Raw genomic sequence first — 15,453 nt, 5'->3', positions numbered from 1 at the left:
CCAGGAGAAACCAGGCTCTCCCTGTAAGCAGGGGAGGAGTGTGTGCTGGCTGTGTGCCCAGTGCTGAGGAGAAAATGCAGGACAAATGAGAGGGGCGAACAGCCCAGCTTAGCCTCTGCCTTCTTCCTCCCAGGAAAGCTCACAGCAAATTTACTATGCTAAGTCATAGGATTTGCTTACAGGATTTTGAAGTGAGTTTCAAGTGATCAAGGTTGGGTTGTTTTGTTTTGTTTTGTTTTTTCAGGGGGAGAGAGATCTCAACTGGTCTGAAAAATCTGTTTTGATGCCCACCTCTGACTATAGGGGTAGTGTCTGAGCACAGCTCCAGCATCCTTAACAATGAGCCAGCTAATGTCTTCTTGTAGAGACAGAAAAGGGCAGAAATCTGAGTGACTAGTGAAGAATTAATCATCTGCAGGCTTCTTGTGCCTCCTCCTCCTTACCCAAGGCTTCCAGCCTCCCCATCTCTTCTCAGGGCCAGAAACTCTCAGCTGACAAGTCCACTGGGTAAACTCCAAAAAAAAAACATAACTCCTGGCTGTTGCCTGGTAACTGCAGGTCGAGCATCCCTCTCCTTTTAGGTAGCACTAACAAAAAGACTTGAGGCTATATAAAAAAAGCAAGTTCTTTTCTTCATGTTCTTTAGCTGCTTTGGTCCTGTTGACTACAAACCCTGTTAGAGCAGAAGTGTCCTAACTGGAATTTGAATGCCACAGTACCTTGATGCTGCTGTAAAAAAAAGGTATTGCCAGGTCCAAAATGCCCTCTAGTGTGTGAAGGAGCTTGTGGGCAGAGAGACAGCAAATGCACACACAAACATGGGTGTTAGGCAGAGGTGACAGCAGTGGTGGCCACATTGCACAGGTGAATGCTCCATGGGAGGGGTGCAAGCAAAGAATGCAGTGGCTGTGTTCAGCAGCTGGCCCCCAAGCTTTGGTGCTACCAAGTGGTGCAAGCTTGCTTGTACCTTCCTGAACACCTACACCTTGCACCCCTCCACCTGAGCACTCACAGGGATGAGTCTCTTCATCACCGCTATGTGGTGGCCAGGTGACCCAGACTGTGGCAGCTGATGTGTCCTCCTCCCTGGCTCTGAGTCACCATGTCCTGTGATAGGCATCTTGGCTGCTGCAGTGACTGGCTGACACAGCACAGCATGGACTGGCTCTTCACACGGGGGAGAAGCAAACCACTAGCTCAGCAATGTCCAAGGTGTTGCACCCTGTGGCAGCATTGGGTGTGTTCCTGCATGTTCCTCACATTCCACGCTGCTTGCTTTAACTTTGATCACTGAAGGGAACACCAGCCCTGCACACCCCTAACCTCTCCCTGGCCAGGGTCTATTCTGTGTCAGCACTGCAGTTATCCTTCTGTTTCAGTACTCAGTCCTGCTCCAGAATTGCCATCATCTGAAATTTCATGTTGATATTCTAATGTACATGGAGCAGCAGAAGAGAGCAGCAAAATGACCCTGCTAGTGATCTCCGCTGTCAGTCCATCTGAAATATTTCCCCCAGTGCTTCTCCAGTGCTAGCTGGCTGCAGAGAGCCCCGGGGGAATGGACTTAATGGTGAATTAAGCAGCTCCTGAGGTGGTCAGCACTGCTGAAGCTCCCAGGAGAGTAAATGCTCTCTGTGCCTCTCTCAATTTCTGCAGTCATGGAAGGGCTTTTTTTTTCCCCCCTGAAGGTTATTTATAACATGATGAATGCCCTCCTGAATCAGATTAATGGGCCATCTCAGCTCCCAGCACCTTCACTCTGACAGTGCCAGCAGGAGATGCCATTTGAGGTGAGCCTGCGAGCCAGGCTACCAGTGGCAGTCCTTCCCACCGACTCTCCTCACCTTCCCAGGGAGTGTATTTGGGCTGTTAGAGGGTACGTCCTCACCTAGTTCCTTTGGTATGTATTTACTTGTGGACCTCTTGTTGCTGAATTTTGTTATCCCCTTTAGGGACCTGATGATGCTCTCTGCCCCCTCGAGCCCCTGCAGCAGTGAGTGCAAGCTGAGGGCCTGCGGTGTAAAGGTCCATTTACTTTTCCCTATCCAGGACCGACAGCCCGTGAGGTTCAGAAGGTGCCTTCCAGCTCTGGCTGTGCTTGAGGTGATGAATGGCAGTTCTGCACCCAGCATCACGACTTTGTAAACCTTGGGTCACACCCTCGCACCCCAATGACTCTGTGAATTATGTTTTCTTTGCTGTTTCCAAGTGGGTTGATGAGCTCTTTAGATGCCATGTGATGGAGAAGGTTCTTGGCTTCTTAGTGTTAGGAAGAGAGTTATGTAGCTAATATGTGGGATGTGTAAATGTTTTTTTTAGGAGGTTAAAAATAGGATCCTGAAACACTGATTTTTTTTTTTTTTTTTGGTCTGTCTCCTTGCTGAGGTTTCCATAAGTTGTCACTTGTGACTATTTCTGGCTTAGTTCCACATTAATGTTGGGTAACAGTGCAATAGTCTGAAACTCTTCCTCTAATGAACTGGGCAGCAGAATGTGGATGTTTTAGGCACACTTTATTTTCCATCTGTGTTTCGATCTGCTCAAATGAAAAAAGAACTTCTCCTCATCCCTCTCTCTCCCTACCCAGCTGTGCATCACACTGTTTGGTGTAGGGTTTGCTTGTGGCTCATTTGAGGACAGGTACCAGCAGGCAAAAACTTTTTGTAGTACAAGGCAAAATTGTTGTGCATCATCAGCTAGCTGGGATATCTTGGGGACTGCAAGTCAGCCTCAGTGGTTTCTTCTCCACTCCTGTTTCTCCTTACAGAGCTAGTCAGGGTTCCCTGGGAAGGAGGAAGACCTTTCCTGGCAATTCCAGCAGTACACTGATAGTCAGCTTGAACCCTTAGTTTTTGTTTTGATTGCCCCTTCCTCCTGCCTTAACATTTTATACCTTTACACCACTTTGCACCTACTCTGTAAAAACTGGTACCTGTCTTTCTGTATTTCTAAATGTAGGTCCTCTTTCATTACAACTGAGTTATTTCTGAGCGAGCTGGAGCCTGTGATGCACTGTGCCTGCAGATAGCTAGTGCAGAAACTGTCTCTCTGACTGGGAAGGATTCAGATCTAATCTCCTCTGCAGCATCCAGCCCTGAAAGGGGGGAGACATTCAAGTCTGCCTTCCCTGACTCACTCCAGAAGCTCTGTCTCCTTCTGCATGGAGTGAGCGTAGGATGGCTGGCCTCCTAACTCACGCCCTGAACCTCCTGTGCTACCGTTTTTCCACCAGTGTGAAATGCAGCATCCACACACCAGCTCTCTAATTAATTGTTTGTAGGCATAGAGGTGAAGGCGGTGTCTCACATTCAGAATGGAAAAGAGAATGTTGCAGCTTTGCAGCAATAAACTAAACATTTACTGTTGAGTGAAACTTTCTGAAGCAATCATCAAAAGCTTTCCAAATGTCCTTACTGTCCAGGTATTTTGAACAAAAGGCTCAAACTGGTTCCTGTAGCAATCCCTGCTTTTTTTTCTACCCTTAAACTGGACTCTTCTGTCAGTATATTTACCTACTGGGGTTCCTTTTTGGCCAGCTGGTCAATGAATACATGTATTGTTTTACAAAGCCTCTGTTTTTGCTAGCTACTGTGCTCTAATTTGGTACTCTTGCTCCCAGGTTTGACCCAGAGTCCTCGTTGCAGAGCTAGTGATCCCTTCAGCTAGCGTCCTTAATTACTTGCCTTACCTCATTTTAAATTTATATCATGTAGCTACGAGCAACACTTGGAGAGTGGATCCCTGAGACCGATGATGGTAGATGGGAAGGCTACTCAGAAGCAGATGCTTACACTGTAAACAGATAAAAGGAAGCAAGAGGAACCCAGAGTCTGGAAAGATGATTTTCTCCTATTCAGGCCAAGGCTGTAATTCCCTGACTGGGATTTTTATCATTTGTACTGCCACGGGAGATGTCTGTAACCACTACAGCCCCCCTCAGCCTACCACATGGGCTGTCTCTCCTCTCTCATTTCAGTCAGCAGTGATCTAGTTTAGCATGCAATTCCTGTGGCCGAATGCATAAATTTGGGGTCGAGCTGACTCATTTGCTTGACTTGACTAGCTGTAATGCACAGAGTAAAAGCATAAAGGCATTGACAAACTCTATGGCTTAGACTCGTATGACTGGGCTGGCAGTAAGAAGACCTAACACAGCTTTTGCTTTGTGGTGGTGTGTATGGTGAATTCAAAGGCTAGCCTTGTACTCTTGTTAGATGGGGAAAGTTGTTATCATGAGCAAACTCAGGGCAGTCCAAGGGGTAAAAAAATATCTGTAATTGTTTGTCAGGCAAAAGCAAACCTCGGTTCTTGATGAGCTGACTTAGGTTCAACTGTTTTTAGCTTGATCTACATTCAAGATGTGAATAGCTGAAAAATCACTTGGCATTTTGAGGCTGGTGTGAACATTTCTTATTGAGTGGGAAGGAGGGGTGGAAAGGGAGAGGAGAGGAAGACAGGAAAGACTGACTGTGTGTCACACCTGAAAAAGAGGCACTGTGTTGACTCTAGTGGTTCGGTTAGGAACTGTGGTGCGAGGGTTTGAAACAACCCCCGGAGAGCCTCCATCTCCTCTGCTGGTGTGTTTGTTTCTCAGAGGGGTTTTGGTGTACGTAAGATAGATCACACTTTCATGATCCAGAGAACATGAACTTGCAACATCTGTTTCAAAAGTGCACTGATGTCTGGCAGAGATGTAAGGGCCCAAACCAGAGAGGGGCAGGGAAGGTGTACTCTCAGTAACCCTGCTTGCCCCACACGCGTAGATTGCGTATTACTCAGGAGTGAGAGAATGGAGTAGGCAAATCTTAGAGGAGGGTGTAGGAAGGCAAAAATAAATCTCCTCTGAGGAAAGGGAGTGGAGAATGGTGACAGGGAGAAACACTGGGAGTCTTTTTGTATTGACATTACATTTACTAAAATGACAAAAGCACCAGTCATTAAGTATGTTCCTTACCCCACCATGCAATCCCCTCCCCAGTGTTTTTGTGGCCCTCATCAATGACAGCCATTAGCTCCATGAGCTGGATGCCATGGTAGGACTGGCACCCTGTCAGTCACACAGGGCACTCCTTCCAGCAAGAAAGAGTCATTTGATTTCCACCATGCACATGATGAAGGCTTAAAAAGAAAGAGATCAATAAAGACGTTGAATCCAAGGCTGGGAGTAGATGCCATCAGTGACATGAGTCCTTCTGCAGAGAAGTCCATAACTATATTGTGAGGGTCCACAAAGGCCCATGTATGCCTAGGCAGCCTTGGAGGTGGGTGCAGTCAGAGCCTCCCTGAGGTGAGCTCAGGACGGCAAGGTGAGCCCAGCCAGCATCTCGCACAATGCTGGCTGCCATGGGGAGCAAAGGCCAGGAGACCTGCATTATTTTGGCAGCCTCTCCCATGTGCATTACTCAAAGTGAGCCTGGAGGATGCTTTCAAAAACTTTGAGCACTGCCTTATCCTGGCAGTCTTGCTCACCTCAAACTGGGAAACTGGGTAATGGTTGATTGGCAGGACTTCCATGGTGAGTGGCTCCAGGGCAGTAGGTCTATTTCTGACCCTAGTAATAAGCTCCCAAAAGGTGACATGGAACACTGGAGTCTGCTCACATCTGATGGCCCTGACTGTGGCCACCCACATTCAGCTGGATGTTTGCCAAGCACCCCAAGGGTGATGTGGTCTCATGGGGCATCACATATTCCCAAGGCCATTGGTCACGCTCAGGCAGAGGAGTGCAAGCATGGTAAGAAGAAATCCTGGTGTCCTCATCCTTTGGAAAAAAAGCAGTCCAAGACAACAGATGTCAGGTGTCTTCCCAGTACTGCCTCAGGATTAGACTCCCACCCTTCACCCTCAGCCCTAAGCCCACAGCCCCTTGCAGATCACGCTGTCCAAACAGAAGCAGGGAGCTGGATGGAGAAGCCAGCTTTGTGGTCCACTCAGGAGCAGCACCAGAAAAGACAGGAGAGATTTTCTGGCATTAAGCCTTAAAAGGGAGATGATATATGCACAGACTGATGTGGGCAGTGAGTGACACGCTGCCAGAAGACAGATGAAAGGACAGCACAGTACTTTCTAGAAGGGATGACAAGTGAGAGAGACAAGGTTTGGTGGGGTCACTTGGCTCCTGAAAGTGCCAGACCATATGTGCAGTCAAATTGTTTAGCCCTGGAGGCTGGATTATAGGTACTCTGAAATATGCACCTTGAATTTAGGTCATAATGGGGATGTGAGATGCCTCAGGACCAAATACTTTGATCGGCAGATCCACACTTATTGCACTGCATTAATTGCTAAGGTAGGATGAGCCAGATGTCACGCCAGCTTTCTGTTCATCAAAAGCAGCAGCAGCAGCAGCATGAAGTTTCCTACGTGTCTTGGCACTCTTCATGCAGAACAGCTTTTATATTTCATGGTTCTCCTGCTCTTTTTTCCAATTGCTTGAGCAGCTCTGTCTAATTCAGCCCTGGAAGAACTTGCATTTATTTTGCAATGTTGAGAAGTGTACACTCCTCACTTCCATGAAGTCCTGAGCTGAAGGGTCCCAAGCTGAAAAGGAACCAACGTGACATTATATGCTCACAGAGACAACACCTTGCCTCCACTTAAACTAAGACCTTTTCTCACAGATAAGAAAAGAGTAACAATGCTTATTGAGGTCTAATTTTTTATTACTGAAGAAGTGCCAAGGTTGAGCCAGATTTTCCTTTAGCTAAGAAGTGCCATCAAAGCTGATTGAAAAAGAGACTTTTGAAGTGTTTGCAGCTTATGCAGTCTGCAGCCAGGCTGGAGGAAAATAATCAGATCAGACTTACAAACACATCCACAGTTTTGTGCTAATAGAGCCAGAGTTTGTTCTTGAGTTGTGTAATAGGATACAGCACTATAAAACTGAAGGAAACACTATGCAGTAGCAAAACGTTGAGAACTTTATTGTGTACAATTACAAAGTAGCTTAGTCAAAAGCATATGGAGCCATTTAAAATGCCATTCAGCTAACACTGACTTACCTACTTTGTGTGTATATTTCGTGTTTATTATAATTATAGGTTCACAGAGATGCATCTACAAGTGTGTATTCATAATGTAGTTGACTGGGAGACAGAGGCTTGTTTTTATTATGGCCTTTGACTTACAACATTGCCAGAGTTGTGTATTTAAATTTGAACTTTTATATTTAAAAGTCTATGTTAATGAGAATCTTGCGTATTTTATAAAGCTACAGAGCTGTGGGCCTCAAAAAGGTCCCAATTATTTCAAAATAGAACTAACAGTAGCATTTTGTGTCTTCCTTCCCACTCAGCATGAGAAATTGTTTGATTAGGTATTAGATGTGTTTGTGTTTTTGCGTACTATTGGTCTAAGAAAGAGAGTTTACTGAGGAAAAATGGAACCTTTGTGCTCACTTCTAAGTCTCAAACACTGATTCTTGGTGTCTTGCCTTCGGACAGACATTGCATTATGAGACAGTATGTATTTAAGTATGCTAGCCTGGCAGGATTGACACAAAATGGCTTGCTTTCACAAGCATGCTGTGGAAGCACTTGGCTTTTTTTAAGGATGATTTTGTAATCACAAAAGGGCACTGTGATCTTCTGCTCTGTGTTTATCTCAGCAGCAGTAGTTATTTCGTTTGGGCTGATGATGGACTGGACTACTGGCACAAGTATCTCACCTTGTGCTTTGCCCACAGCACAGCAAGAAGGCTGTAGTCCACACGACTGGAGCCCAGTGCTTGGAAGCAAGCTTGGAGCATCCCTGCAGGGTCCTGCAGCCGGGAGCAGTTAAGAGTGCACAGCACAGCCAAGTCTCAGGATCTTGCATTGCTCAGGCACGTGGCTTGGGTGCCCAGGGCTGCTGATGCTGCAGAACACTCCTGCTTTCAACAGAACTTGTTACAGGGCTACCAAAGCCATATGCCAGGGCTCATGATTTTAGGCAGATCAACAGAAGACTGATGTGCATGAAAGCTGTGGGTTCTTTCTTAAATGTGTTTGATTCCCAAGGCTCAGATGAGGTCTTGCAGTCAGGATAATGGTTGGAAAGCCCTCTAGAGCAAATCAGTAAGAAAAACCGAGGATGTGGCTGTTTATTCCATATCCTCAGGGCCTCAGAGCTCTGTCTCTGCTTCCTCTTAAAGTAGGGCAATAAATCCTCCCCAGAAAGTAGGTTTCTATGTCTACTTCTTCCATAAACTGTGCAAGGTTTAATCTTCTGCTCATAAAAATACAGCTGAGGTTTTTGCCCCTTGTTTATTCTATATTAAGCTGATTTTTAACAGAGAACTGCACAACTTTCCCCATCTGGATGAAAAAAAAAAAAAAGTCCAAACCTTCATGACTATCTTACAGGAACATTCTTCAGATTTTTTTTCTCCTGGGTTCTGCTACCTCGATGCTGTAAGATGGCACAAGCTAAGCAGAAGAGCTTCCTCCCAGTGCTGAACAGCTATCTCACTGTGTGGGTAGGCTGCTCTGCTGGGATAAATGGGAAAAATGTGTCTGAAATCTCTGCAGCTGAGGACTTGAGGACTCTTGTGTCCCATATGCTGAGGAAGGCTCCTATTGCTGGGCTTATCACTAGAAAATAGAAACTATGATGAGACTAACTCCCTCCTCATGCTCTGATATCATGGAAGAGCTGGATCTCTTCTTTATGGTACCTTGAATGGACTCAAGTTGGTAGGTGGGCGTGGGGTTGAACCCACACTTCAGGAAAGACAGGAACAAAAGTCTTGGCTTCCTTTCACATCTACCTGTTGGGAAGGAGCTCCAGAGAGAAGAGAAGCACTCCAGGGGGTCAGCAGTCAAATCCGTTTATTGCAAAGTTTTACAGCCTTTTCTAGCAGCCAAGAGACAGCCCCCCGAACCCCATAGGTTAACAAGCCTGTCCATACGCCTAAGCTGAGCTACAGATTGGATCATAATCTCTGTCCATACGCCCTGTCAGGCCTGGCATAGTTCAGAGCTGTTGTGAGACAGTTTGCTGATGTTTACATACTTGTCCAGGCGAGCAGCCAACAGAATCCACTAACTATAAACATTTGCTATTTGACAGATGCTTCTGTGAATTTTCTCAGGCTTACAAGAAAAACCTCAGCCGCCTTGATTGTCCAAACTTAGCAAAACATGCCATCCTGCTCTGCAGGTCGCCAATCCACATCTACCTGCAGCACCCTGCGGAGGGATGGGCACTGCCTGGTCTTCTTGTCTCCTTGTACCTCTTCTGTCCCAGGAGCAGCAGTGTGAAATCACAGGCATCTTCCCAGAATGGGATTCATGTGGCTTTGCTTCAAGGGCAGAAGGGACTTAGAGGCCAATGGAGTTTAGCCTGGGGTGGCAACATGGGTGAGTGAGGTGTGGAAGCTCATTGAACTTGAGCCCATTCCCTCAGCTAGTACCTGAGGCTCAGTGTACCTAGGTTGGTCTACTGTTACTGGGACTGTCAGCCGGCCAATAGATTTCTAATTGCACATATTTTTTTTTTAATGTGGCCTTACAGAGAAAAGTCCAAACCACCATTTACCCACTTGTCATAGTACTGAGACTAATTTTTTGTCTGGAGTTTAGATGTGACAGCCAAAGCTGCCTTCAATCTGCATTTATATTGTTTAGCTTAACTGTGAGCTCAGCAGCAGCTTCAACTAGAATCACCCTGAATGCCAATTCCTTAATATTGCCAGAAGGTGGGAGTTCTGTGGAATCCACAAAGTTCTCATTCTGATTTCCATTATGCTGTTTAACCATTATGTCTGAGCATTATATGATTTGATCAAAGTCATGCTCAGAATGCCGATTCAGTCCTCTGGTGGGATTGGTCTATGTTCAGCCAAATTAAAAGATTTATTCTCGGACCTACTGCTTGCCTAAAAGGTTTTCTACTAATGCTTCTGTGTCACAAATGTGATTCTGCATTCGAATGCCAATATAGGCCAAAGGCAGTAGCAGTTACCCTGGCTAGACATGCTCTGCTGTGGTGTTTCTATTATAAAGAGGACCTCTGTGCCTGCATCCCATCAAAGCCCCACCTTGCACCACCAAGTTCTAGATGTGACTCTCAGGACCAGGTGTTGAGTATATTAAATATTCTCTGAGGCTTGCACCAGCTACCATACACTCAATCACTAGCACCTTTCAAGGAGTCCTGAAAAACTGACATGTCTTGGGGAAAGAATAGTGGATATCTAGGAACTTTCTACACCCTTCCCCAGCCTTCCATTTTAGGTTGCCATGGGAAGCAGGATGCTGGCCTTAGGCGGACCCTTGCTCTGACACTGCACAACCATTTGTGCCTTTCTGCTATTCCTTATTCTTTCTGTTCTCCTGTGGGTTGGCTTAGGAGAGCCTTGGCCATGCCAGTACTGTGCAGTGCAAATCGGACTTTTACCTCTGTAGTTTAAGCCTCCATTGGTGGGTTCTACACCCTTTGGAAGGTGTCCTCCAGCCCTGCTTAGGGCAGGTCCTATGCGTTGAAGAGGGTCAGGGTGGGGATGTTGGCTGTTTTCAAACTACAGATCATAAGTGGGATTTGCATCACGGATGAATTTTTTTTGTGGCTCCAGGTGTTCCCTTCCCTCAGAAGAGGCTCCACTCTCTGTGAGCACATGAAAGTTTAGTGTGCCCTGTTGTCAGCAGAGCTGATAGAGGATGCCTTGACACCCTCTCTGGATCAGGCCAGAGCTGCAGCTTTAGGGCTGCCCTTGGCAAGCAGCAGAGGGAGGCTTGGCCAGCCCTCTTTGAGGGAAAGCAGCTCTTCTTTGCTGCCTGTCATGGGCTTGCTCCTCCCGACTTCCCCTTTGTTCACGGGGACTTTTAAGGTTAACACCTACCCTGGGCCATTCAACAGAGAGTTTCATTCTATATATCTGGATTTTATATACCTTTTTTATACCAACCATGTAGAATTTAGGCTTTGAAAAACACAGACTGTTAACCATGTTGGCTATCGTTGACTGTGTTGAACTCTTTTGGCTGTTGAATTTTGGCAGCCCACAGACTTTCACAGCAGACTTTCTACCAACCCTATTGCCCAGACCAGCCAAGTGCTCGGGCAATTAAGTTTTCTATGCCAGAAAAACAATAGACAAACCCTATTACAACATTCTGTATAGGTAATGGGTACAAATGATATTTAAAAACAAGACTGGGCTAATTGCAGCTCAGTCTCTTGTTGCTCATTGTTTCTGTCAGCTCTGGGGAGACATTATTCTGCTGCTTCCAGCGATGATACCTGCAAGGCAGGTGATGATCATCTTTTGTTGTGCTGTGTCAGAGAGCACTGGCAGCAGACCAGGGGCTCCATAATAACTCCCCTTGTGCTAAAGCCAGTATGGTCATGGCCCATCCCCCCCAGAGCCAGCCCTTACAGTTCCAATAAGCAGAGTTCCTCCAGGTGGTCGCAGGGCAAGCACGCAGGTAAGTCATGGTGTAGGATTCTAGTCCTCTCTATTGCTGGTATGATTTTGTAACATCAAACTCATTTTTCTTGGGCTGGATCCCAGCTAGCCTAAAATGTTGGTGCATCCTCATGTTGCCTGAACGTTACAGACACCCAGTGCTGTGCCCCTTGGCCACTAAAGTGGGGTGAAGGACCAACATACTCAGGATGGCCAGCGTGGGCCAGCACAGCCCCATGGCAGGCCGAGACTCAGGGCTCAGCATCCTCCTGCCAGCGCTGCCCTGGCCTTCCAGCTCCATCCGAGCTGCGGGCTGCTAGTGACATCACAGTGACAAGTGACTGCACCAGTCATCTGCCAGAGCCACCAGGCCAAGAACCTCCAGAGCCTGCTGCCCTGGGGCCAACCAGCATGACCCACAGTGGGTGTGGTCTCCTCCCCTGCTCCCCAAGGGCCAGCCAGCTTCTTCACACACACAAAAATCATAAAAATAGATCTTTCCCCTCCCCCAGCACCTCAATTTTTATAAATAAAGTTGACAGACAAGGCTGTTAAAAGGAAAATAAATCCAGCTTCTTTGGTATTTGTTTGTTCTAGTGTTTTGTTTTGTTTTTTTTTCTTTCCCCAAGAGGCTCTAGAAATCTAATTTAATTGCCAGAGCTTGGTTTCCTCCCGCCAGCCTGGCAGGGACCACCGCTCAGGTTTGTGCTCATCGCTGTGCAGGGCCTGGAGGGGTGCAGGGCGTTTTCCATAAACCCTTTTTAGAGAAGCAGCAGATGGGGTAAGTGAGATTTTTGTCTTTCTCTCCCCAGCCCTCATCCTAATTAAGAGGAAAAAGTATCCCACACTTGAAATGCTCCCCAGAGCTGTAGCCTGGAGTAGGGCTTAGGCAGAGTTAGACAGACCCGGTGTGGTGACCAGGCACTCAAAACAGCCATAATCACCACGTCTCCTTCTGGACCAGCAGCATCATCACAGCTATTTCAAGGATCTGCTTCCTGCAGACGCCGGTCAGCCCCTGCTGAGAGGTCTCTGCCCTGTGCCAGCTAGTTTTCTCTTTCGCTTTTCTTTTTTTACACACTTATCTGTTAGCAGAATTTAAAAAGAGTGATACCCTATTTTGGTCTAGGTGATACCCTATCTGAAACCAGTGTGGATGCTCTTCTCCATTGAGTTACCTTAGAGAAACTGGGTTGCAAACGTGGGAGGCAGTAGTTAGGGAGACTCATTCTCTAACTCTGCTTTAACTAAGAATCATATTCAAGCCAGAATATTTTATTACCTCTATATAAATCCCAATACTTATATTTGGAACCTTAAAAGATTTTTCTGTATAGTCAGGGAAATAAATTTCCTAGGACTGTGGAACATTGCAGGGAAGATTTAAGTGCTTGCTTCTTTTCTTAAGAAGGTGGAAGAGGGAATTACTGGGGAGCACCAAGAAAGAAGAGCCATCCTGGCCTGACTGAGCTGAGACCCTCATTTTCAAGTGGTGGAAAAACTGTAGAGGAATGAAACCAGGACGCTGCACAGAGCGCTATTTGTAATCATCTGTTCTCATATGTCATTAGGATATTTTCAATCTTGCTGCCTGGAGTAATTTTTAACAGCTTACCAACCGCCCACAAAATCCATTAGTTTAAACAATAAAAATGAGCAATTTGGCCACACAGCGATGGGCCGAAAATTGCTTTGGTAAGTGCAGGTATAATGAGGCTGGAGACTTGGGAGCTGCACGAGGGCCATGACAGACCTAACAGAAAACACAGTTCCTGCAAGCTGTTCTTTGTAAGGGCAACACCAGGCCTTGGTTTCCATTTATGGTTGAACTTGATCTTAGAGGTCTGATTCTGTGATTTCCTAGACCACCCTGTAGCTGGAGAATAAAATTTATCAAGAGGCAGGTACTGAATGCAGAGCATGGCACATACATACGTGTGAGTTTTTTGGGTGGCTTCTCTTAGTATGTGCCTGATAACGTCTGAATGCTTCACCTTGCACCTGGTACTAATGAATTTGAGCGGATCTGTGCAAACCAACCAAAAAGTGGTGCTGCCAGTATCTTCAAAAGCCAGCAGGTGTGGAGAGGCAAAGGAGGCTGGGGGCTGGCCCTCATCCCTGCCTGGCACTGGCACCCTTGCTGGGGACCACACAGTGTAAGTGGTCTCTAATCCCATTCTGGTGAGAAAACTTTTCTTGTTAAATGTATCAAGTGATGAGTCAGGGATATTTTGGTTTTCTTTATTCCCCCCACCCAAGAGCAATTTCCTTGGTGCTGGGGAGTGCAATTTTATTTCCAGCCCACAGCTGGATGCAACTGACCTGCTTGGTTTATTGCTGAAGTGGGTGATAGCCCATCAACCCGCTGCATGGAAGCGAGGTGCTCAGCTACTGTCCTCTGCCAGCTTTTCTACTTTATGAGTCTGTCAAACTGCTTTTATTCACTCCTAATAGAATCTTTCCACAATAAGGAGCTTGCATGGCTAGAGAGGGGAAGGAGGCTGCTGCTATTACCTTGGAATTGTGATAAATTGCTAGGCAGCTTTCGGGGTTGTAGCCATGGGAGTGTTCCTCTTGCTTTCAGGAACTTTTTTCATCCCCAGTGCTTTACGTACATGTCACAGTGTGCATTTATTCCTCTTCTTTCAGTGCTGTGCTTGTGTGGAGAGATTCGTAAAAACTGATCACCTAGTACATAAAACTGAGTGATTAATTAACACTTCATCCCTGAGTCGCAAGAGCAGCATCAGTGTCTCACTGGACAAATAACCCCACACCAGGGAGCTTGGCTGTCTGGGAATTACTGTTTGAAGCAATTGCATTCTTCTGTAACTGGGATTGCATAGGATTATGGTATTATAAATGGGATTTGCTCTAAAGGCCAGTGGCCTTCTCTATCTTATGGATTACTCCAGCTTCTCCTAAAAGGAATTTTGATAATGCTTCTTTAATGAGACTGTACTAAATTGAATTACATCCTGTCTTCCCCATAAAGTCGTCTCTTTTTCTATGACACTGGACACACACAGAGAAGAGAGTTTTATGTATTCCTTTGTTTTATATTCCTTTCTAGGGGGTATATGTGACCTATATAATAAAGACCTACACAACACATGAGCCCAACCATCAATATTTGTAAAGGAAAAAAAAAATCTGGTTCTTTTAGAATGATCTGGGAGCTGCTCTCTTCTCACCATCACCCCCTATTCTGGCCCAAACAGCCCAGATTTCAAACTGGAGATGACAAATCCTCCGGGGATACACTGCAAGTTCTTTGTAACACCGGTACTCCAGGGCCTGCAAACACCACCAGCTGTTTCCAGGGCTCTGAGTCCTTGCACGGGATTCCCTTGACACAAGCAAGGGTGGGAGAGCAAAGGGAATAAACATCTAGTGGATGAGAGGGAAGGGGAATCTCTGCAGTTTTCCCTGCTATTAGTTTGGAGTAGCAGCTGCCTCTTCATCATGCTGCACCTTCTTAGGCAGCTTGTGAAGCCCCCTGCCCCAGCTGACTCCTGCACGCCTCCTGGCCAGCTGCCCAGCACAGCTGTGACCCAGGCCTGCAGGCCAGTTGGCCAGCAGGTGAGGGTTTTTCTGTGGAAGGTCATGGATAGGGAAGGACTAGTCGGTGCAACAGGGCTGTAGACTTCTCTCAGTTGAGGTCTGGAGCTATTCACTTGCCCGAGCTGTGCAGCCCCACTTCATCTCACTGCGCAGGCAGCAGCTGCAGGTGATGCTGGAGAAGAGCCCACCACAGCCTGCAGACAAACCAGCTTAACAAGAGGCTTTCCCTAGGTAGAACTTGCAGTCTTTATTCTACTCATGGCTCTCTTCCCTCAGTCCTGCTTTATCTAATCCATTTGCTGCAGAGAAACACTAATTAGCTTTCTTCTTCACACGGCATGCACCTCCAGTTTTAGTCCATAACCGGCTTCTAGCTCCATCAACAGATATTGAGGCTCAACCCGAGAGCTGGTACAGAGGCCAGCTGGAAGATCACCGGGTCCACTGACCCGCTGTGGTCTGACCTCTCTCAGCCCCATGGGCTGGGTCGCTGCACTCTCCCC

Source organism: Merops nubicus, unplaced genomic scaffold, assembly GCF_000691845.1.
Source record: "Merops nubicus isolate BGI_N331 unplaced genomic scaffold, ASM69184v1 scaffold23889, whole genome shotgun sequence".
Taxonomy (NCBI): domain Eukaryota; kingdom Metazoa; phylum Chordata; class Aves; order Coraciiformes; family Meropidae; genus Merops; species Merops nubicus.
Note: the sequence above shows the minus strand (reverse complement) of the source record.